Source organism: Chrysochloris asiatica, unplaced genomic scaffold (assembly GCF_000296735.1).
Source record: "Chrysochloris asiatica unplaced genomic scaffold, ChrAsi1.0 scaffold00125, whole genome shotgun sequence".
NCBI classification, from domain to species: Eukaryota; Metazoa; Chordata; class Mammalia; order Afrosoricida; family Chrysochloridae; genus Chrysochloris; species Chrysochloris asiatica.
This window is the reverse complement of record NW_006408643.1, coordinates 7536824-7542941: the sequence shown is the minus strand read 5'-3', so window position 1 is coordinate 7542941 and position 6118 is coordinate 7536824.

Sequence of the window (6118 nt, the reverse complement as noted above, 5' to 3'; positions counted from 1 at the left end):
CGTCACCCCCTCCTCTGTCTCACACCCTCTCCTCTCCGTCTCACCCCTGGCCTGTTTTCTTTTGCAGAAGGACCTACCTCAGCTTCCTTGGGACGTGGCCCCTGTTGACAGCCTACAGCCTCCCAAAGACCCCAGCACACCCCCCTCCCAGCAGCGGCCCAGTGAGGATGTCGCCAACCCCGCCCTTCAGGTTGAGGAGCCCCCCGGACCACCCGCTCCCCAGGAGTTGGAGGCGGCTGCTAGCTCGCCCACCCAGGACAAGCCTGCTGGTACCTCCAGCACTCCAAACCACACGGAGCAGGACCTGGATCAAGCGCAGCCCAGCAAAGCAGACTAAACTGGGCTCAGCCCGCCGGCCCCGGGGCCGCAGACATGGACCCACGCAGGGCCACCTCGCCCTGAGACATGGTGCTTTCGCCTGGCCAATGCCCAGACCCCCACATGCTGCTCCGAGCCACAGTGCTGCGGGACCCAGCGGGCAGCTCTCGAGCCCCTACACTTGGCTTTCTCCTCAGGCTTCTGCCGGGGCCCAGTGGGCGTCTGCACAGATGGGCCAGCCGAGCAGCTGCCGGCTGCATCTTTACTCCTGGTGCTTTAACATGCTTCTTTGTCCGGTCAGGTTTTCTGTTTTCCTTCTGGCCAACCTGGCGCTCTGCTCCTGGTGGGAGGGGGCATCTGCCTTCCTGGTAGGTGCTGCCAAACCCTCCCCACCCCCAGTCCACTGATGGCCCTTCGGTCTGGAGGGTGTCTTGTGACTGTGGGGCGGGGCAGGCGGAGGGCCGCTGGCTCTGAGTCGAGACCCTTGTCCTCGTGTCACAAGCCCCCAGTGTTCTGGGCCCTGGACCAGGCTGTCTCGGGGTCACTCTGAGGGGCTGTGGGCTGCTGGGGGTCGGGCCCTCAGGACCAGTCCCACTGTACTTGTCTGCTCTCCTCTCAGTCCTGGGTGTCCAGACCAGGAAGCCCCCCTTGTTCCACCTGCGCTGCCAGCCAGCCCCCCAGCCCTCAGGCGCGTGCATGTTCCTCCCTCTTCGAGCGGCTATAGTCCTCCCAGAATGCAAGAGGCTTGTCTGGAATGCGTTGTCTTCTACCTCACCAGCGGGCCCCTCCTGGTGTGTCCCCACGTCAGCACGCACGCTGTGGACCCTGGCCGACGGAGCCACTTTCTGAAGCAGCGCTGCCCCTTGAGCCCCAGCCTTTGGACAGTCCCTGCCCCCAACGGTGGTGGGGGGCCCACTGACCACCAGGGTTCCTCCACCCACCCCCCCCTTTCATACTCCAGAGCTTCCCGTTGACCTAAAACGAAGGCAACAGCCCGACCACAGTGTGGTCTCCCCAGACACCTGTGGGAGGCCTCGGAAACCACTGGCTCCAGAGACTGCCGGCAGCTCGGTCAGCCTGGGGATGCTTCACGAGGGGCCCAGGGGCAAGTTTCCTTCCATCTTGTCTGTCTGTGGCCTGGGCGAGACTGGCCGGCCATCCTCCCCCAAAGGATCAGGACCCAAGGAAGAACTGCGTCCTGCCAGGGCAACTGTACCCTAACCTAAGCCATTTTACACAGGTGTCAGAGCAGAGGTTGGGTTTTGTTGCGGACACCTCACTGATGTCCAGGAACCCAGAAGGCGGACAAATGTCCGTTCCTCCAAGTTTCAGTTTGTATTTTTCTGCTTCTGTTTGAATCTTAAAATTAAACATAGCTTTTGATATTGACCCCAGCCTCTGGACTTTCTGTGGAGGAAAACATTCAGCCCACCCACCCTGAGGCATCAGACCAGGTTCCCAGGTTCCAGCCAGGGGAGGATGGTGTGAGAGCCAGGCAGCCACGTGCTTACTGCTCACATGGGTTTGGTGGCCTGAGCATGGGGTTTTAGAGACTGCTCACATCAACTGTCAACACTCAAGGAAGCAGCAGTCAGGTAATCAAACGACGTATTTATTGCATCAGACAAATCTGCTGCCCAAGACCTCTTTAAAGTGTTGAAGAGCAGAGATGTCAGCTTGAGGACTAAGGTGCGCCTGACCCAAGCCATGGTATTTTCAATAACCTCATATGGATGTGAAAGCTGGACAGTGACTAAGGAAGATCATAGAAGAACTGTTAACATTTTAGTTATGGTGTTGGAGAAGAACTTTCAAAGTACTGTGTACCGTCAGAAAACCAAATCTGTGTTGGAAGAAGTGCAGCCAGAGTGCTCCTTAGAAGCCAGGATGGGGAGATTTTTCTCCCACACTTGAGACATTATCAGGAGGGACCAGTCCCTGGAGAAGAATGTCAGGCTAAGTAGAGGGTCAGTGAAAAAAGAGGAAGACCCCCAATGAGATGGATTGGCACAGTGGTAGCAGCAGTGGGTTCAGACAACAGTAATTGTGAGGATGGCACAGGACCGGCAGTGTTTGCTTCTGTTGCACATGGGGTCGCTATGAGTCGGAACGGATTCGACAGCACTTAAAAACAGCTGTTTCTGGTAGCTCTTGAGAGGTGCGAGCAGTTCCGTGTCTCACTGCTACCCAGCAGGTTGGAGGTTCGGGTCCACCGAGAGGCACGTAGGAAGAATGGCCTGCTTCTGAAAACTCAGCCAAGAACCCGATGGAGCACAGCTCTGTGATCAGTGTGGCTGTCAGGCATGGGGGTCAAGTTGATGATAACTGATTTCTGTCATGTTTGTGTGTGGCTACTCATCCATCCATGTATCTACCCACTCAGCTAGTCCTCAACCACTCATCCACCCACCCACCAATCCACCATCTGCCACCCATCTAACCCTCCATCCAGTAATCCATCCATCTATACACAACCCACTCACCCATCCATCCATCTACCTACCCATCTATCAATCTACCCATCTACCTATCCATCCATCCACTACACCTATCCATCCAACTATGCACTCATCTACCCACCCACTTACCCACTCATCCATTCACCTCCCACACATCCATCTGCCCACCCACCCCATCCATCCATCCATCCACCACCCACCTACTGATCCATCCACCTACTACCCACCCATCCACCCATCTATCACCCATCCCATTCACCATCCCTCAAATCAGTCTTTACTGAGCATGCACTGTATGCCTGTCCCTCTCCATGCCTATGTCCTGGACTCACATTCTGCCCCCAAGAGCTCACCTGGTGATGTCGAATACACCTGCAGGTGTGTGAGTATCAGGACGTGGCCCAGGGCTGTGGAGACAGTACCACATATTGGGTGTCTTGAAATCCTAGTAACTTTCCATCTCCCTGCTCCAGAGGCCAGAATCTCATGGGCACCTTCCTCCCATGGACTCCAGGGGAGGATCCACTGTGTCTTCTCCAGTTTCTGGGTGTCCAGGTGTTCCCTCTCTGCTCCTCATCACGTGCCCATCTCCCCTCTGTGTCCACGTGTCTCTTTTATAAGGACACCCCTCAATGGGTAAGTACCCATCCTACTGCACTCTGACCTCATGTAAACTGGTGACTTCTTCAAAGATCCTCTTCCAGACGGCTCTGGGGATCAGGACTGCACAGATCTTTTTGGGGACACGACTGACTGACACAGGACAGAGGTAAGTGAGGAAATGGATTGGCTCAGGGTCATCCCCGAATTATGAGAGGAGAAACCTCTGCTGTTTTCAGCCACCTCATCTATGTCCTTTGCTACATACAGCAAAGGGGCGAGAGCTGCCCGTGCAGGACCATTGCGGGAACCTGAGAAGACACGTGGAGGTCACAGCATGGCTTCTGTCTGCAGGCTTCAACCAATGGCCAGCTCAGCAGGGCTGCTCCGCCTCTAACACCAGCCATGGCTCCTCATGACCTGTAGTCAGTCCTTCGCCTAAGTTGTTAGGTGCCATCAAGTGGGTCCCAACTCATAGTGACTTATGTATGTACAGCAGAACGAAACCCTGCCCCCGCCTCACAATCATTGTGATGCTTGAGCCCTTCGTTGCAACCACTGCCTCCTTGGGGGTCTCCCTGTTTTTCACTGACCCTCCACTTTACCAGGCATGATGGCCTTCTCCAGGGTCTAGCCCCTCCTGACAACATAGCCAAAGGATGAGAGATGAAGTCTTGGCATCTTCAGTTCTAAGGAGCATTCTGGCTGTACCTTTTCCAATACAGATTTGTTTGTTTTTCTATTCAATGTTCTTTGCCAACAACACAATTGAAAGACATAAATTCTTCTCTGGTCTTCCTTATATACTGTCCAACTTTCACGTGCATAGGACGTGACTGAAAAATACCGTGGCTTGGGTCAGGTGCACCTTAATTCTCAAACTGACACCTTTGCTCTTGGACACGTTGAAAGAGTCTTCTGAAGCAGATTTGCCTGATGTGATACATTGTTTAATCTGTTGACTGTTGCTTTGTGGATCCAAATAAAATGTGACAATACATTGTTTAATCTGTTGACTGTTGCTTCTATGGGCATCGATTGTGGATCCAAGTAAAATGAAATCCTTCACAACTTCAACCTTTCTTTCCCAAAAATATATCACCATAACAATGAGGACCACCACCAGTGGGATTCCCAAAATGGACCACCTCCAAGACAGTTCCAACAGATATTCCAAAAGTATCTTGTGCAAGGAGAGCAGTTCTAATTCAGTGGGCAATGACACATGGGGAACACATCCTGTGATTAAGTGAGGGGGGGGTCCCCTACTTCTGTGACATCCAGGGTTGCAGGACCCATAAAATCCTGCCCCAAACATTCGGATTCGGACATGCAGGGGTGTCTAAGGCAGGGTAGACGGTGATAGAGTGAGCTGTGGAGATGTGGCCAGAACTGCGTAGACATGTCAGGGGTATACGTGGGCGGAAGATGAGGTGTGGGGTCAGCAGAACCTGCCGGAGCAGACTACCCTCAAGACTGCCCTGGCCTCTCGTCCATGACATCAGTGTGCACTGAGGGGTCTCTGGCCCCACAGTTAGAGCACAATCTGCCTCCCCATGTGTGCAGGAGAAAACTTCAGGTAAACCCCAAACGAGGAGCCTCCAACGACATCCCTGACCCTTCAGCTGTCCGGATGTGGGCTATATGGGGGGAGGAATCACCTTGTAGGTGGGTACCTAACAACAGACCTCAGCCAGATGAGCAAAGTTAGTGACCAGTGATATGTCACAAGGACACTTCCCACACCAACAGCCCTTCACCCCTGAGGTTTCCTCCAAATGCCCCTCTTCTAACCATGAGAAAAATGCCAAACACCAACTGAAGGATGTTCTGCCAAATTCCTGAGGTGGTGTTGTTGTTGTTAAGTGCCGTCAAGTTGATTCTGACTCATAGCGACCCTGTATAGGGTTTCCGAGGAGCGGCTGGTGGGTTTGAACCACCGACTTGTGGTTCTCAGAACAGCTCTGTTTCTCTAGAGCAGGTGAAGTCTGTTTACTCCCCAGAGGAGTGTGAGAGGCCAAGACTAATCGTGGTGGGGGTCCCAGGTGGGGTCTTGGGCTAGAACACAGACATTAGGAGAGTTGGAGAACTTCTTCACTAATTGTAACAAATGTCTCACCAGAGCTGAGATGTGATGGGGTGATCGTCCCAAGATTTTTGTGAATCTAAGTCTAGGCTGAAATTTAAAAATGTATTTTTAAAATATTATGGTCTTACCCAAAACGCAAAAGCAAAATCAACAGCTCTGACCCTCAGCCGCCGTCTCAAGACTCGACCTGGCCCTGCTCCGGGCTTGGTCCTGGGTCCTCGGCTCACCTGCCCGCCTCCACCTACCTGGACGCCGCTGGGCCCAGGAGGAGGGGGCGCTCCAGTGTGGGGACAGGCTTTCCTTCCCCGGAAGGAGCTCACCTTGGGGCCAGGTGAGGCCCCAGGTGACCTGGGGGGGAGGGGGCGGGGAGGGAAGCGCCCCCGCCCAGGTGCCGCGGCCCCGCCCCCGCCCGGCTCCCTAAAGGCGCTGCGGCTCCGGTTCCGAGCGCGGCGGGATCGGCGGCGAGTGGCCCGGAACGCGGTGAGTCGTGTTGCTGGTCAGAGTTCGGTCTCCACTCCGGAAACGGAGCTCTGTAGACAGGGCCGGGGATGTGTAGACGAGGTCGAGGATGTGCAGACTGGGACCTCGGACTGTGTAGATGGGGGGTAGGGGAGGCTGGGACTGTGTAGACGGGGATCTGAGGTCGTGTAGA